The sequence below is a fragment of the Suricata suricatta genome, chromosome 4 (assembly GCF_006229205.1).
Source record: "Suricata suricatta isolate VVHF042 chromosome 4, meerkat_22Aug2017_6uvM2_HiC, whole genome shotgun sequence".
NCBI classification, from domain to species: domain Eukaryota; kingdom Metazoa; phylum Chordata; class Mammalia; order Carnivora; family Herpestidae; genus Suricata; species Suricata suricatta.
Window position 1 is genome coordinate 69978119 of NC_043703.1, and position 18182 is coordinate 69996300.

The 18182-nt window shown below is 47.4% G+C and overlaps 2 long non-coding RNA genes across 2 annotated transcripts in view; one reads left to right on the forward strand and one right to left on the reverse strand.

Annotated features, from left to right (window-relative positions):
- Positions 1–3612: 3612 nt before the first annotated feature.
- The window catches only part of LOC115289603, a 48825-nt gene continuing 34255 nt past the window's right edge, over positions 3613–18182 (reverse strand). The window contains exon 3 of the long non-coding RNA XR_003907708.1: positions 3613–3898. This is a non-coding gene — a long non-coding RNA (uncharacterized LOC115289603). The remainder of the gene's footprint in view (positions 3899–18182) is intronic.
- Positions 8078–16694, forward strand: LOC115289604. The gene is made up of 3 exons (XR_003907709.1): positions 8078–8152; positions 11193–11288; positions 16585–16694. It is a non-coding gene; the product is annotated as an uncharacterized LOC115289604 (long non-coding RNA).

Consider the following 18182-nt stretch of genomic DNA (forward strand, 5'->3'; position numbering starts at 1 on the left):
CAGGGGGGAAAGAAAAGAAAGAAAATGGGAGGGAAAGAGATGAAAAGAAGAGAAGAAGAGAAAATAAAAAGACAAGAGAAAGAAGAAAAGAAAAAATATATATATAAAAGGGGTCGGAGACAACAAAGGACAGTAGACCATTTAAAAGTGTATGACCAGTTTAGGGGAGAGGTAAGGATGAGATACAGGAGAATATATCTGGGTTGCAAGAAGGGGAGAAAGTCAGGGAGAAAGGAGAAAGGAAAATAAGGAGTAAAATTTAAAAGAATTGAGTAAAGAAAAAGGAAAAAGAGGTAATAATGACAAAGAAATAAGTAAGAAACAAGTGAAGAAAAAAAAGTTTTTTTTAATATTAAAAAAATAAAAAAATAACAGCAGCAGCTCCCCCTGGTGGATGGGCGTGGTTTGATGTGGTAGGTCTTGGAGGCTGTGCAGAGTCCCCTCCCCCAGCCAGGATCGTGATTGCAATGGGGGAAAGGAAAAAAAAAAAAAAAGCCGAGTCTCTCTTGGTTTCCGATAGCTGTTGCTCAAGGCACTATGCACTGCTGAAAATGAGCTGGGAGCTCCTGCAGTCTAAGAGCACGCCCAGGCCTCCACCCGCCGCCACCAACTCCTTGTCGTGGGTTGCGTAGGTGTGGGCCCTATTTTTTCCCTGTGGGCACCCAGGATTCGCGCAGTCCGTGCAGGGGGCGAGGTGTGCTGTGGAAATGCAGTCCGTGATCCCGTTCCCAAAACCAAGTTCTAATTACTCGCCCCTGGCGCAGCCGCAGCCCCAACCACTTCTCCCAGGAAGTCCGCACCCCTGGCGCAGCCGCGCTCAGGCTGCTTTTCTCCGGGAAGTCCGTTCCCCCAGCACAGCTGTGCTCCGGCCGCTTCTCGCCGGGAAGTGCACTCCCCTGTCTCTTCGCTTTGTCTCTTGGGTTCCATGCGCTTCCCCCACGTTGGGCTGGGGATCTTGTCTCCCCTGCCCATGCAGGCCTGGCCTGTTTTCAGATCTCCCCTGTTCGCCCTCACTCACTCAGGTATCCTTGAGGTTCTATTCTTTCTGGAGTCCATATTTTCTCTTTCCGCTCTCGCAGATGAGAGTAATATCCTTCTCTGTTCGATAAATGGGGCAGACAGAGTTTACAGAGCTCCCTTCCTCTCCGCCATCTTGGCTCCTCCCCCTGTTCATGTTAATTTTAAGTTTAAGGAAATTTAACTGAACACTTAATTCCATTATTAATTTTAAGTACCCTACCCCAAGGATCCTATCCTTTAAAAAATTGTTTTTGACTTTATTTAAATCCAAGTTGGTTAACCTATAGTGTAACAATGATTTCAGGAGTAGAATTTAGTGATTCATCACTGACATACAGCACCCAGTGCTCATCCCAGCAAATGGCCTCCTTAGTGCCCAACCCCCATCTGGCACATCCCCCACCCAAAACCTCCCCTCCAGCAACCCTCAGCTTGTTCTCTATAGCTAAGAGTTGTGGTTTTTCTCCCTGTTTTTTTTCATTTCCTTCCCCTATGTTAATCTCTTTTGTGTCTTCTTATTAATAAATGTTTGTTTGTTCATTTTCTTAAATGAACACAACAGAATTTGATTTGAAACTTCTTTTAATTACAGCCTGGTAGGAAGGTTGTGGAGAGTGCTAACTCTCTCCCATCAACATCTACCAAAAAGCCCTACGAGCTGAGCTGTGCATGGCCAATTGGCCAGCCTCTAGTATCTCTGCGGGCCCACTGTTGGGATGGTCAGACTGAGGAGGGGGGTTCTGTGGCCGAAATCAGGAAAGAATTCATAGTGTTCCTCTTGAGTTTCCACAAGTGTCCTGACGCCTCTCTGAGGTGGCTGAGGAGCTGCCTTGCATGACGGTCCCCTGCAAACTCCACCGTGAGCACCAATGCCTTTTGGGCCAAACTGCCTTCAAATGGTATCCACTTAGCGCTCTGGGAAGCCAGCTCTTGGGGATGGACTTCAAAATGGATTTTCCATTTTCCATATTCTAAAAAAATTTTTTTAATGTTTATTTTTGAGAGAAAGAGAGAGACCAAGTGTGAGTGGGGGAGGGACAGAGAGCGAGGGGGACACAGAATCTGAAGCAGGCTCCAGACTCTGAGCTGTCAGCACCGAGTTTGACATGGGGCTTGAACTTGTGGACTGCGAGATCACGACCTGAGCTGAAGTCAGACGTTTGACTGACTGAGCCACCCAGGCGCCCCTCCATTTTCAAATCAGTAGTAAATAGAAAGAGTTTGGATCCTAGGAACATTTACCAAATACCTAATATGCATAAAGCAACTTCATTCACGGTTTCTCATTTGTTCCTCAAGAACATCTTGTGGGAGAATTTGTACTGTCACCAGTTTGCAGCCGAGCAAACAGGACTGAACAAAGAATTTTTCTTTGCAGGGATTTCTGCATCTGATGCTGATTTGTGACAAGCCTCCTTCCTTCCTGTCACCTCTTAGCAATAACTTACAATATTGATTTGTCTAGCAACCAAAGGGCACCCATACAGCATTCCTTAAAACTTGTGAATTTGGCTCAAGCCATGGGGAACTGTTTGAAATCCAGTCTACAGGGTTCTGTATACTTTGGTAGAACAGCTGGAAGGTCGGGAAGGTGCCACCAGTGTGGACAGATGGTTAAGGCACAATGGCACCAGCTCTGAGGCCAATGTGGGAGCCTTCTCCCCGCCAGCTCGTGACTAGCACTTCAACCGATTAGTCACACTTAATTTGACTGTTATTCAGGGAGGTGGCAAAAACTCATGGCTGCTTTATTCTGGATGAAATGTTGGACCAAAAGCCTGGGAGACTGGAAGCATGTCACTGTTCGGCAGACAGCTCCATCCTGGTGCCCATCCCTGGCCAGCCTTGAACACTCTGGCAGAAAGCAGCAGATGTTTAGAGTGGCCCACACAGCTGGGTCCCCGAGCGCTCGCATCACCTCTGGCTCTCACTACCCACAGTCTCAGCAAACACAGGCCTATGGCTCTGTGGCTGGGGTTTGGGAGCATCAGTTAAAGGGGATAGACTTGGCCATTTATAAAATATACCTCTAAGACTGTACTTCCCCCCTTCCATAGTGGGAGGGGGATGAGCAAAGTCGAGTCCCTGCTATTGATGGGCTTACTGCATGGGGGAGGACAGAAGGCAAGGACAATCACGGCCTTCTCCCATGGTGACTCTGGGGGATGCAAGGCATGGGAACAAAAAGATCCAGGCACACAGAACTAGAGAGGCTGTTTCCAGTTAGGTGGCAGGAAGCCCGGTGGTTGATAGGAACGCCAGTCCCAGAGAAAGAGTCCCATGAATTGCCCTTGAACTCCCTGAGCCCTTGTTGCCACTTCAGCCAAGTCCAGGCAGTGGGGGCAGAACCATCCTCTGCCTTTGACTTCTCCACCATGGCCAAAGCCTGAAAATACAGTGGCCAATCTCCAGCGTCTCTCGCCACGAAGCAGAGAAGCCTGTGTGGCAAAGGCTGACGTACTGAGACATATGTACTCTCACAAGTGGTGGAACTCAAAGGGAAGCCAACCGCTCGTGCCCCAAGACTGCGATAGGAAACAACGGCCATGACTACTGGTATCGTCCAGCTATTAAAGTTGATCAGTGAGTAGCTAAGATCTTAGAGCCCTTTTATTAACATGGACACAGGTTGAGTATTAGGGGTCAGAGTTGTGAGCAGAGTGTCTATAATCTTTAAAGCCTCCCCTTGAGGAGTTGGGCTGGTTTGGCTGACAGGTCACATGAGCAAGTCCTTCTGATTTGCTGGGACAGTTGGCGCACTTGGACTAGCCTTCGGATAGCTGTCCTTTCCCATCAGAGCACAGTGATGCCCAGTCAGCTCTGCCTTCAGAAATCACGTTTTCGGAGTCCATTTATTAATAGGAATCTGCACTCATACCTTTAAGAGAAGAAAAAGGCATGGGTGAGGCACATTTATTTGTTAAGACAAAAATCATAAAGGTACTACTAATGGTGAGATACGGGCAAGTTGTTTAACTCTTTGGAGGCTCTGTGAACTCTAGCTTGCAGGGATTTGATTGGAGCAGAACAGTGCCTCTCAATTTTTAACACATTTACAAATCACCCTGAGATCTGGTTGAGATGCAGATTCTGTTTCAGGGAGTCTGGGGGAGTGGGGCTTGGGGGGTCCCAAGAGTCTGCCTTTCTAATACGTTCCCAAGTGCTGCTGCTGCTGCTGCTGGTCCGTGGACTGCTGGCCTCTGTGAGGAGGCAGCGACCAGACCACTGTCTTATGCGGGGGTCTTCACAAACGCTGTTCCCTCCCACAGTTAGGATTCCGACCTTGTGGCAGAGTAAATGTCCACTGAATAATATCAAATGGATCATATATATACACAAGTGAGCTATAATGCAGTTGATGGTAAGGTTGACAGTTGGTGAGATATCGTGTCATTTTAGAAGGCTTGACCTTCAGGGGTAGTCTATAGTGTTGGGACAGTTGCCAGTGATATTTGATCCCTCTCTTTTCCTTGGACCCTTGGACCAGTGGCTCCTCTGGTGACTTGGGTCAGGGTGAGACTGCCTTTCTCTGCCTTCAGATTTGAACAGGGGCCTTCCAGGGAGCCTGTATGTTGCATCCAGAGTGCTCCGTCCGGCTCCCAGGCACGATGAATCATCCCTCTGCCCCAATCCCCTGGACCCTCACTGGATTTGTCCAACCTGGGTGCCAAGTGGACCATTCTACATGCAGCCTGTGGGGGTGCACCTGTGTTCGGAGCTCAGAATTCTGGGAGATAAGGGGGCCACACATTTTGCAGTTGGTGACTCCTGCGTCAAATTCACCTAGATGCTCATTTAAAATACAGATTCCTGGGGCTCCTGGGTGCCTCAGTCAGTTAAGTGCCTGACTCGATTTCAGCTCTGGTCATGATCTCGAGGTTTGTAAGTTCAAGCCCTGTGTCAAGATCCTCTTTCTCACCGCCCCCTCTCTGCCCCTCCCCTGCTCATGCTCACTTTCTCTCTCTCTCAAAAATAAATAAATTTAAAAAATAAAATAAAATGCAGACTGCTGGGCCTCACCTCAGATCCTCCTAATTGAGGTCTCCAGGAGTAGATTGGAGTCCTTTGGCATGCTGGATTTTGAGACCTGCTTCACCACCCAAGGGCTGGGCGCAGAGCAGGGGAGTGTGGGGAGCACACATGTGAGTGTGAGAGCAGCAGGTGGCTTTCCTCGGAGCCAGAAGTCGGGGGCATGGGCAGGTTTCCCCCAGGGAACACCAGCTCTGAGAGCCCAGTGAAGGAAGTGATTTCCTTCCCTGGTGATAGGGTGACAAGACCCTTTTCTCCTTGGAATGCCACCATATCCGTTTCATGGGCAGCCCCTTCCTGGAGCTTCCAGGTGAGGCCGGGATGCTGCTCTTAGCTCACACGTGCAACGTACCTCGAGAACATGGAGAGGTCTGTACAGCACGCCTGAATGAGAAGCCAAGTGGGGAACCTGGGGCCGATGAGAGAGCCCCGGCTTCCCAGCCTTGAGGAATCAGGTGAGCAAATGCGAGGAGACCCCTCCGCAGTGGCTTACCATTCCTGGGAGTTGTGTGATGGCGCTTGCGAGGTGTGTTGTTCCAGGAAAGATGTGCTCCGCTTGGCCTAGGCCAGATCTGGCTGTGTGAGGGGCGAGGCGCTCCGACCGGCATTTAAGATGTTTTCTGCACTTAGTAGGAAATCAATGCCTTTTTTCCCCCCCAATGAATGAATTTGGAGATTGTGCCAGAGTCAGAAACATGGCTGTGGATTTCTTCTAGAATTTTGAGGGTCTGTAAATCCTACGGCTGGCTGGGAGCCTACTTTGATTATTTTTAATGCAAAAAAGGATGTATTTGAGCATCTGGCCTAGAAATCGACTAAATCTGTCTATAGCATAATTGGTTCCGAAAGAGCTGGAAGACAAATTGAGACTGGTGGTTGTAAATAGGAGAAAAGGTGGCAGAAGGGAGGCCAGATGGATGAGCTCAGACATAAAACACACACAAACAAAAGCTGCCTGAGAGACCAGAGGAGCACATTTGCAGCTGGAAGCTGGAACCGGACTGGCATGAGGGCGCCTTGCTGGCTTGCAAGTGTCGGAGACCCGAAGTCCAGCTCGCAGGACAGAGCCTGCCCTTGGATGAGAGGACTCAAAGTCAGGGTCCCTGTGACAGGTGGTCCCAGATTGGTCTTGCTGGTGAATTCAGAACACAAATCATGGACAAACCCTTCGGTTCTTTAGAAAATTGAGGCTCAAGGCTGAGGCAGGGGTATGAGCAGAGCCAAAGATGAGGGGAGATGACTTTTCGGTTACTTTATATAATTTTCCTCTTATGTCGCATCACCCCAAGGTGGCACACAGAGCATCTTGCTGGGGGTGGGCCATCACTGCTTATTTGAAGGTGGCGATCAATGACTCTGGTGATAAAGAGATGTCCTTGTTGGACAAAGCCTTGTTTTGGCAAGGAGGGACCAAGAATTAAAATCATCGATTGCTAAGGGGCACCCGGGTGGCTCAGTCAGTTAACATCTGACTTTGGCTCAGGTCATGATCTCACAGCTCATGGGTTCAAGCCCCATGCCAGGCTCTGTGCTGACAGCTTGGAATCTGGAGCCTGCTTCAGATCCTGTGTCTCCCTCTCTCTCTGTCCCTCCCCTGCTCGTGCACTGTTTCTCTCTCTCTCTCTCTCTCAAAAGTAAATAAACATTAAAAGAAGTTTTAGAACAGCTATTGCTGAAAGCCTCCGCTGCTCATTTGTCAGAAGCCACAGTGAGCGTGTCTTGTCCAGGAGACACGGCTTGTTTCTCTGCCCAACAGATACGTGTAATTAAAAAACAGTGCATTTTTTTGTTTGCTTGCAAACACTGAAGACCCTTTACAAGGGGATCAGGAGGAGCCTGGGAGGGACAGTAGTACTGAGAGGTGACACGGTGCCAGGCACATGCCTAACAGCACGACAATGAACAATTATGTAGCCCCTTTCAGAGCCGAGACCATGACCCGCCCAATTAAGCTCCCGCTGGTCTCATTCTGATGACCCATAGTTCATGACATCCCCTCCACATTTGTCATAGTAGCGTTGCTCTCTGCGGCTGCTTCTTTTGCAGTTTCTATCCCCATGCAGGCAAATTTCATGCTTCCAGAATGAAAAATAAAACTGCCAGTTCTCATCTCTTTGGGGGAAATTAGTCTTATTTCTCCCATAAATCATCAGCATGTTTCAGCTGTAAACAGCATTAGCAACTCTAGAGGTAAATTAACTTGGGTTCCTGGGGAGACCCCAGGCTCCAGATGGATCTGGTAGTTTCGACCAGGGAAGGGAGGGGCTGGGGTTACATACCCACTCTCCACTGAAGGTGAGGCGTCACACCTATGTTGGGATGGCCTCAGTTTCTGCCTCAGCTTTGGCACCGGTATTAAGAGCACCAACCTCCCCCACCCCCACAACACACACACACACACACACACACACACACACACACAGTAAGAGAGTCCCAGTTTGATAAGTTATTGTATCACTCTAAAGAGCACATAAAATAAGGAGCAAAAGTTGTTTTGAGCAAGAAGCCAGATGCAAAAGGCCCCACGTCACATTTATATATTCCAAATCCATTGAGACAGAAAGTAGATGAGCGGTGGTGAGGGGCTGGGGAGGCAGTGGGGAGAAATGCGGAGGATAGCTAACTCCTGAGGGGCTTCGTTCTGGGGTGAGGAGAATGTTCTCAAGGCGATCGTGATGATGGTTGGGAGACTCTGGCAATACACTAAAGCCCACTGAGTTGTACACTTCAAATGGGTGAATTGTATCATATATGAATTACATCGCTCAGTAAAGCGGCTCTACTAAAAGGAAAGTTAATAAAGAGTTAAGCCACAGAAATGCTAGAACGGAACAACACAGAAGCTGGTGCTCTGCCTTTCTGCTTCAAGGACCCGCGGCTTCACAAGGGGCCTATTATTCATTCTGAGAGGATGTGGTAACTCTTGTTGGCCTCTGGGGGGGCCCCTTGCACACAACTCCTGCATTTTTATGAGGCTTGTAGGATCAAGAAAAGGAGTATGAGGCTCCCCTCGGTCATTGCTGAGAATCGAGGTGTGTAGGTTGGCCTTTAAATGGTGGAAGGTGTCAGCGGGGGACCCGCGTCCTGAGGCAGAGATGAGCAGGTATGTTTAGAGCCTAGTAACAAAGGTTGGCTGGAGGGAAGGTGGCAGAAGATTGAGTGGGACTTGCCCTTCTTCAGTCAGGCCCCTTTACCAGTGGGTCCCCAGTTAGGAAGGGGGAGGGAAGAGCTAAGGGTGATGGTGGAGGTAGGTGTGGGGTCAGGGGTTTTTCTCCCCCTGGGAATTAAGTCCATTATTCCACATGCAGCACAGGGTCGGAGTGGGGACAGTGGGGACATTTACACAGGCAACTCTAGGAAGCAAAGGACAATGATGAAGGGTCCACTTGATGGGAGGACCCCTCAGCCCCAGGTCCTTTGAAAGAGATATGGGACCTACAATATACCCCATTCCCAATCCATCTACTGACATTGGGTCCATCATTCAAAGGAAAGGAGCTGAACTTGAAATCTAGAAGAAGACTGAAAGTTTGCGTTGTGCATTTTTATATCCTCAACCCCTGCAACAGGGCTTGGCACTGAACTGTGGTTGTTTGGGGGTTCAACAATGCACGCGGGGTTCATGTGAGCAAGAAGGGCTAAGCCTGGGGTCTTAGCCCAAGGCCAGGGTGCTGGGTCTAGGCCTCCAACAGAGGGCGCTGTACACCTGAAAGAGCAAGCCTGGGCCCAGCACCAGAAGCCTGACTGGCACGGTAGGGGGAGAGCTATTGGCTAAGGGCAGGCCAGAGGCGGAGATGGGGCCTGGAGCCCAGGAGCTGGGGAGGGCAGTGAACCCAATGACCACACACCCAGGGCAGGGAGGAGATATAGCCGTTCTCCTGCTGGGCACGTCCTCAGCATTAGGGACGGCGAGCCAACCAATCTGGGGGAGACTAGGGTCCATGTCAGTGTTGTTCATCAGTCATTCCTGTGTCCAGGATGACGCCTGGTACAGGGAGGCTCACAACATATATTTCTCAACTGAAATGAATGAACACACGAGTGTAGGGACACTAAGTCATGCTGGATCGTATTATTCTTGGACTAGACCCAGATAGGTATGTTCTTAGGGTACATCTCTGGCCTGTGCCTCGTCTGTCTCCAGAGTTCTAAAAAAAATTCCTGTAAACTACCCAGTGGGTCGGGACCTGGGCTAGGCTTTGCACTGGATAGAGCTGAGTGCTGGCTGGACCAATGGTGAGCCTAATTACCTTTGCCAGGAGGGAAGTTTCTAGGGGATCAATCCCAATTCCCCGGCGTTTCCTACTCCCCCAAGCCATGTGTGTAACAGAAACTAGAGCAAAGCCCTCCCGCTGGCGCTACAATGTCTTCAGGTGAGAGTGTTTGAGGGTCTGAGATGCAGCTGTTGGGTGAATCCAGGAGGTGGATCCAGGAATGAACAAGGTGGAGCTGAATGTGTTGGCTGGGGAGGGCCTCGGCATATTGGTTCCCGCTGTTCTACACTTGCGTCCATTTCTTCCTTCATTTTCCTGTCTTCATCTTGGTCAAGGAAATCACAAAGAGTGCAGTCAGGAATGGACAGGAGGGCCACAGGATGAAGAAATGGAGGTGCTACTAGGCCCCTCTCCCCCATCTTGGGCCCAGCGGCAAAGCACACCCATTCCCAGCATTCCTTCTGGGCGGCAGTCTTGTCTCTGGGAAGGTCACTCAAGGGCCAAGTTCATGAAAACAGACACAATGAGTTCCTCATAGCCAGCAGATTCTACCCGAAAGGGTAGGTTATTGCAGACTGTGAGAAAGAGGATCTGAAGGGGTTTCTTTTTTCTTGTGGGTTTGGAGTTCTCAGCAAGCTTGAGTTGTTGAAAGCACCTATGAACTCATTATTTCTTCCCTTAAATTCTCCTGGGACAAATTCCACTAAATCTTAAGATGTTAGAGCTAAAGAGGACAAAGACTAAGACTTTCAAAGCTTCTCCCTTTACTTATACAGAAAGACAAAAACTTTGGTGGCCAGTGACTGACTCCCACCGCAATGCACACACATTCAGTCTCTCTCTCTCTCTCTCTCTCTCTCTCTCACACACACACACACAGAGAAGGGAGGGGAAAAAATAGTAAGAAAGACTTCGCCATACGTTAAGTACCAACTAAAGATAATCACTTCGGCTCCTTGCTTATGGCCACCCAGCTCACATCAGGAGGGCCCGTTGTGTCCTATGGTTGTAGACCTCATGGAGCCCATTAGCCATCTTGCCAATGTGTGTGGAGTCCCAACCACACAGTGCCTCCCATTTCTCGAGAACTTGGAAATTGTTCTCACGTGAAACTGGAAGAGATAAAGAATGAGATTTGCCACAAATGTGGAGATAGTAGGTAAACAGGACTAAAGAAATTGGAATCATTCTAACTCAAGGTGACCCAGAGAGGAGAACTGACCTGTGGTGATAATGTAGTACGTGGGGTCCTGCTCACTCCCTGCTCAGAGGAGGGCACTGAGAACCCCTGGGGTGAGTCTGTGGGCCGAAGTGCAGCACAGAGAGGAAGTCAGTCATGCCGCACTGGCCACACGACCTCAGGAGGGAGAGAGGATGCCGGCCAGACCTCCACACAGTGCCTGGCAAGGTGGCCCCAGAGCTGGGCTGGACCTGAGCCAGAAGGCCTTTCTTTCTAAAGATGGACCACAGCCAGTATTTGATTTTCTGCCCTGGGGCTCTGCCTTCGGAGGGAGAAGGCACTGGGCAGATGGTGACCTCGCTTTCCCCGCTGTATTTCTCTGTAAATTAGTAACCCCTTAGACTGGGGGTAGACAGGGTGGCGTGGAACGGGTGAATCCCAAAAGCGAATGATGGTCGTCTGTGTTAGCTTCCTGTGGCTGTCTTCACAAATGAACACAAACTTCATGGCTTAAAGCAACAGAAATGTATCCTCTCACACTTCTGGAGGCCAAGGGTCCAACATCAAGGTGTCGGCAGGGCCAACACATCTTCTCAAGGCTCCGGAGGATCCTTGTTTTCTTCTTCCAGCTTCTGGTGGCCCCAAGTGTTTCTTGGCTCAGGGCCACACCACTGTGTCTCTGCGTCCGTCTTCATGTAGCTTTTCCTCTGTGTCTGTGTCTCAAACCTTCCTCTGCTTTTTTCTTCTAGGGACATCTGTCATTGGATTTATGACCCAACTGAAAGTCCAGGGGATTTCATCTCAAGATCCTAAAACTAACGGCATCTGCAAAGACCCCTCTCGAAGTAAGTCACCTTCACAGGTTCTGGGAGTTAGGACTTGGGTTTATCTTTTGGGGGCCACGTAGTGCCAGCCTCTGAAGGACGCAGACTGTCACAGGGAGAGCCAACCTATGGGACCATCAGGGGGTGAAATACTTTCACTGAAGATGCCCCTCGCTGTTGCATTGTGTGACCTTATGTTAAGCTGATTTCGCCACTGGGTCTAAAAAAGCACCTGTGAGGACCTGGCCAGCCCAGGGCCTACCCTTGGACTAAATGCTCAGTTTTGAGGATCATATCACCTAAGAGACAGGACCTACTTTCACAAAGAGTGTTGGGAATTCTTCCCTCTGCAGTTAACATCTCAGCAACTACCTAGAAAGAAGCTTCTAGAGAAGGTTGGGTGTGTAACCCACAAGAAGCCAGGTTACACCCATTCATAAAGCACACCATTTCTTCATCTTTTCCTCTAGCGGGGCATAAAGAGAATTTGGTCTGGTTCTGCCATCCGCGACTGTCCTTGTGCTTTGGGCCCTCAGCTGAGAGTGCAGGCGGGCTCCTGTGTGGACAGGCCCCAGCCTGGGCCCCAAGGGGACACATGCCGGCTCTGAGTGCCTGGGACAGACACTGATGGGACACAGCCTTTACTTACAGGCCATTGTTAAGTCCCTAGACTCCAGAATGAGTCTGGGTTTGAATCCTGGATCTGCCCCTTATGAACTATGTGATCCTGGGCGAATTCCTCAGTGCCTCCATGCTTCACCTGAAGAATGGGCAGTTGTGAAAATGGTTACTTTTCTAGGTAGACTGCTTACCGTGTGCCTGGCCCACAGTGTGTGTACATTTAGCAACTGAAGAAAACCGGCCCTGCCCTTTATCTGAACCCCCCAAAGCTCAGGGCTAATGGAATCAAAGCAGAACTGCCAACCAGTGCCCTCCGCCCCATGAATGCCTCCACTTTCTAGCCTAATTGTCATTACAAATGTTGTTTTCAATCACCAACACACCAAGACTTTCTCTTCATGATCTAATTTACGTAAAACGCAAGGCTGATTCTAGATACAGGGAATCAGAGGGAAGGAAGTTACTAGAAAATGCTCTGCCTTGTCTCCTGACCATTTGTCCTGAATATCTGGAAATAATTTGCTATCCTTCGCCTCCTCAATCTGCAGTTCTCTCATTGTGTCCTTGGAATAGGAACTAATTTCTCTCCAACAAAAGAGCCCGGCGAGGCGTGTGGAATATTTGACAGAAGGCCTGGCAAGTAGAGCTCAGCTCTAAGATCTGTGAAGAAAAGGACCAAATGCCTCCACATGTGGGGTTCTGACTACATAGTATGACAAAGCCCAAGACACACAGCATTCAGTCCTATTCCCGGTCCCTAAGTGAGAAGAGATCAGGATGAAACCTGCCCCCTCCAGTCCTGCAGGAGTTAACCTAGCCCACTCACCCCTCACTCACCACCCCCTAATAATGCTGCTTTTCTTTTCCTCAAATATCCAAGTTGCTCTCGCCTCAGGGCCTTTGCACGGGCGGTGCCTCTTGCCAAATGCATTCTTCCTGGGATCTTTGCAAGGCTGGCCTCATGGCATCACTCAGGTCTCAACTCATAGGTCACCTCCTCAGGGGTGATACCCTCTAAACACTCCCCGCCCTTCATTTGCAAGTCAAGTAGCTTGATTTATTTTCTTCCATCAGAGAGCAAGATTGTCTTGTCCCTTTCAAGGTCCTTCTAGTAGGGCTAAGTATCAGATTGACATGACCCAGATTAACAGGAGAAAAAAAGATTGATTTTGTATGTACAGGGAATCCATGCAGACATGGGAATTCCAAAGAGAGAGAGTGAGGTAAAATGAGGTATATATGTCATCCTGAACAAAGGAGAAGGGGGTGGAGGGGTTCAAAGGGAAGGAACGCAGGGAGATGAAAAAGTAAATGTTTGGTCAACATGTGTTTACTGGGCCACTCGGAAACAATGGGACAAGGAGGACTTTGGTCAAACAGGCCTTGCTAGATTCCTCTCTGTTCACCATGTGTAGTTCACAGTATGATGTAGTTGTCTACGGAGAGAGCTCTCTTCCTGGAGCAAGTCCTCTGTCTAAATTCTTTTTAGGTACCTGTAGGGGAGGGGCCTGAATCTGCTGGGTTTTGATTGCCTTTTTTTTTTTTAGTTTTTTAATGTTTTTTTTTATTATTATATTTTTTTTTGAGAGAGAGAGACAGCATGAGCAGAGGAGGATCAGAGAGAGGGGGAGACACAGAATCTGAAGCAGGCTTCAGGCTCCGAGCTAGCTGTCAGCACAGAGCCTGCCTGACACGGGGCTCGAACCCACTAACTGTGAGATCATGACCTGAGCCGAAGTCAGACGCTAAACTGACTGAGCCACCCAGGCACCCCTTGATTGCTTTTTAACTCCAAATAATCTTTATGACAAAGCGGTCCATCTTGGGGCAGCCTGACCGTGGCCCCCACACTTCACAGCGCTCTGTATTTTACTCGTCTTTTTTATATGTCTGTGAATTAATTGTCTGTCTTCTCCTCTGTGGAGGGCAAGGATATCTGTCCTGGCAAGACGTATGTACCGTAAAGTGTTCTGAGTGCTGGGGGTAGAGAAGAGGTGAAATGGGGGCAAGATTTCATGGGTGTGGTAAATACGGAACAGTGAGTACTGTTTGGAGAGCTGAAGAACGGAGCAACATTCCAGGTGACAGTCCCAGCAGAAACGAAGCCTCTCGGGCCAGGATGATGGTGAAAGTTCTGGAAGCCCAGTGGCTTCATACAAATGCCATCTACTGTTATTATTCTAGCATCATCAAATACTGCCCAGGGCCTGGATGGAAAGAGTGGAGAGGAATGTACTCAGGAAGGGTACAGGCGGGGCCAGAGCCCCGGAGGCCAGGGAGAGGTCGGGGAACAGTAGGGGCCGAAAAGCAGAGCACGAGCAAACCACAGGGCCCTGGGGTCCTCACGGTGTGCTAGGACAAGCCTGGGAGCAGGAAATGAGTCACCAGAGGGCCCCAGGGCAGACGGCAAGGCGCACCTCTGAAGTGAGGGCCCACAGTCAAGCTGCAAGCCCCGACTCTCACAGAGAGGAAGGCATTCTTTAATAGCTATCTGCTGAGTGAGACGCGGCTGAGTCAATCCAGCAAGGGGGGAGAGGCGAGCTCTTGGGGTGCTGATCCCTGGCTCATCTCACGGAGCGCATCTGTCCGTCTGCCAGGAACCAAGGTCGCTGTGGCTCAGCTACAGGCCGTCCATGGTTCTCTCTCTGTGGGATTAGGCGGCACTGTTCAGTCCCCACCTGTCTCTTAAGGAAACTGGGAGGATTATCTGGTTAATCTTTCCAAAGCGCTTTGTCGACCTTCTGTACAGAATGTACCAAAGATGTCTGGAATAGTGATACTGTACTTTAAATTCTTGTGGCTATTTTCTTTTGAAAACTTTAGACAGCCTATCGGCAATGGAATGGATTTCCATACGGTATGGTTCCACTTCCGCTTCTTCATCTCTAGAGACATAGAACGTGAACTTTGCCTTCAGGATCTTAATCAGGATCACTTACTTACTCCTTTATTGGATGGTTGGCCTGTTCATTATTGAGTTCTAAGAGTTCTTGCTATATTCTAAATACAAATCCTGTGTCAGTTATATAGTATAAATATATAGTATAGCTATTGCAAAAATTTTCCCAATCTATGATTTATCTATTAACTTTCTTTCTTGTCTTCCTTTTGTTGTTTTAGAGAGAGAAGGAGAGAGAGCATGAGTGGAGGAGAGGGGCAGGGGGAGAGAGAGAGAATCTTAAGCAGGCCCCGCACTCAGCACAGGCCCAGCGTGGGGCTCAATCCTAAGACCCTGGGATCATGACCTGAGCCGAAATCAAGGGTCAGACATTCTGCTGACGGAGCCCCAATCTACTTTTTAAAAAATGTTATTTGTTTTTTGAGAGAGAGAGAGAGAGAGAGAGAGAGAGAGAGAGACAGCATGAGCATGGAAGGGCCAGAGAGAGGGAGACACAGAATCCAAAGATAAGCTCCACGCTCTGAGCTAGCTGTCAGCACAGAGCCTGACGTGGGGCTTGAACTCATGAACTGTAAGAACATGACTTGAGCCGAAGTCGATGTTTAGTGGACTGAGCCACCCAGGCGCCCCATTACTAACTTTCTTAATGGTATTTTTTGATGGGCAGAACTTTTTAATATTGTGAAGTCCAATTTATCAACATTTTCTTTTATGCTTGGTGTTCTTTGTGTCTTAGCTAAGTAATTTTTCCTCCTATATGCTTGCAAAGGTAATCTCCTATGCATTCTTCTAGAAGCTTTTGTCTGTTATAATCTATCCAGAATTAATTTGGTGTCAGGGTGTGAGGTAAGGTCAAGATTGATTCTTTCTATATGGACATCCAGGTGCTCCAGCACCCATATGTTGGAAAGATTTTCCTTTACTCCATTGAATTGCTTTGGCAGTTGTATTAAATACAAATTGATGATTTAACTGTGAGTCTGTTTCTAGACTCCACTGAGGCATAGGTATATCCTTATGCCAATACTGTCTTTCCTTGATGAATGTACCTCCATAGTAACCCTTGAAATTTTGTTAAAAAATTATTTTATCACTGATAGTTAATTTATGGTAACTTTTGAATCTTGTTCAAAAAGAAGCATTCTAAGTCCTTTATACTGCTTTATAAATTTTAGAATCTGCTTGCAAATTTCTATTATAAAAGTGTTCTTGACTTGATTGGGATGGCACTGAACCTATAGATCAATATGGGGGAAAATGACATCATGTAACAATATTGCTTTCCAATCTGTGGATATGGTATACCTTCCTATTTATTTGGGTCTTCTTTAATTTCTCAATGTGTAGGTCTTGAACATATTTGTTGAATTTATCTCTCAATATTTTATTTTCTTGATGCAGTTTTAGTGTTTCATTAAATTTCATTTACAACTGTTCATTAATATATAAAAATATATCTCATTTTTGTATATTAACTTTCTATCTTGCACCCTTACTACATTTGCTTATTATTCCTAAGATCTTTGGGGAGCTAGGTGTTAGATTCCTTGGGATTTTCTAAGTATGCAACCATGTCAACTGTGAATCAAGACAGTTTTACTTCTTTCAACCCTTTGTGTTTTCCTGTATTGCACTAGCTCTTCAGTACTATGTTGGAAAGAAGTGGTAAGACTGGAAATCCTTGCCTTGTCCCCAATTTTAAGGGGCTACACTCACTTTTGCATCAGTATGATGTTAGTTGTACGTTTTCACAGATGTCTTTTACTGTTGTTATGAGCTCATATTCATAACCCACAGGACCTCAGATGGCACCATATCTGGAGACAGGCTCTGTACAGAGACGATACTGCTGGAATGAGGTCATTAGAGTGCACTCTATAGCAACTGGAATGGTAGAAAGAGGAAATTAGGACTCAGATGGATAAAGACCATGTGAGACAGCCATCTACAAGCTGAAGAGAGAGGCCTCAGAAGACCAAACCTGTTGGCACCTTTCTCTTGGACTCCTGGCCCCCAAACTTGTAAGAAAATAAGCCTCTATTGATTACACCACCCAGTCTGTGGCAGCCTGAGCAAACTAACATATTTAGAGGAAGTGCTTCTGATTCCAAGTTTGTGGGGAATTTGTGTTTTTTAAAACGACCAACAAGTGTTGAATTTTGTCAATGCTGTTTTTGTCCTCAGCCAAAATGATTTTTTTAAGTTAATTTATTTATTTCGAGAGAGACATTAGAAACAGTGCAAGTCGGGGAGGAGCACAGAAAACGACAGAGAGAATCCCAAGCAGGCTCTGTACTGTCAGCATAGAGCCCAATGCTGGGCTTGAACTCATGAACCATGAGATCATGACCTGAGCTGAAACCAAGTGTCAGACACTTAGCCAACTGAGCCGTGCAAGCACCCCTGAAATCTTGTCAATAATCAGTTGGCTGTAGGCAGGTGGGTTTATTTTTGGACACTCTGTTCTACTTATGGACTTTTTAACTCCCTATTCCATTATTATGTCTGTCCTTAGGCCAGCACCACACTGTCTTGATTACTGTAGCTTTGTAATAAATTTTGAATATAGTAAATGTGAGTTCCCTGAATTTGATCTTCCTTTTTAAAATTCAATGCATTTAAACTGAAAACAAAACAGTTCACTCATTTCTCCCACCCCATCTCCGGTAACCATCATCTGCTCTCTGTATCACTGAGCTTCACTTTATTTTTTTAATAATTTTTTAAGTGTATTTATTTTTGAGAGAATGAGAGACAGACTGCGAGTTGGGGAGGAATAGCGAAAGGGGGAGATGGAATCTGAAGCAGGCTCCAGGCTCCAAACTGTCAGCACAGAGCCCTACATGGGGCTTAACCTCACAGACCGCGAGATCATGACCTGAGTGGAAATCAAACGCTTACCTGACTGAGCCACCCAGGCTCCCAGGAGCTTCACTTCTTTTGTTCATTTTTAAGATTCCACTTATAAGAGAGATCATATGATATTCATCTTTCTCTGACTTATTTAGCATATTGCCCTTGACGTCAATCTACGTTGTCACAAATGGCAAAATTTCATTCTTGATCCTATTTGTTATCACTTCTTTTTTTTGTTTTGCCTTTCCTGACTACTTGTGATCACCTCAACATTTATTAGTATTCAATTTTTCTTTCTTTATTTAACTATACCTCTTTGTTTCATTTTATTCATTTATTTATATTAATAAAATACCTCATTTCTTCATTTCTTCCATTTCTTGAATCTCACACCAGCCATTAGATTCCTCATGGTAGCAAAAGCAAAATTAATACAGGGAAGGTCAAAGACCTAACTCTAAGGAACTCTACCACAATAGGATGAGAAGCTCAGAGGAAGAAGAAAAAGAAATTAGAGGGTGAGCAGAGGGATGGAGGGG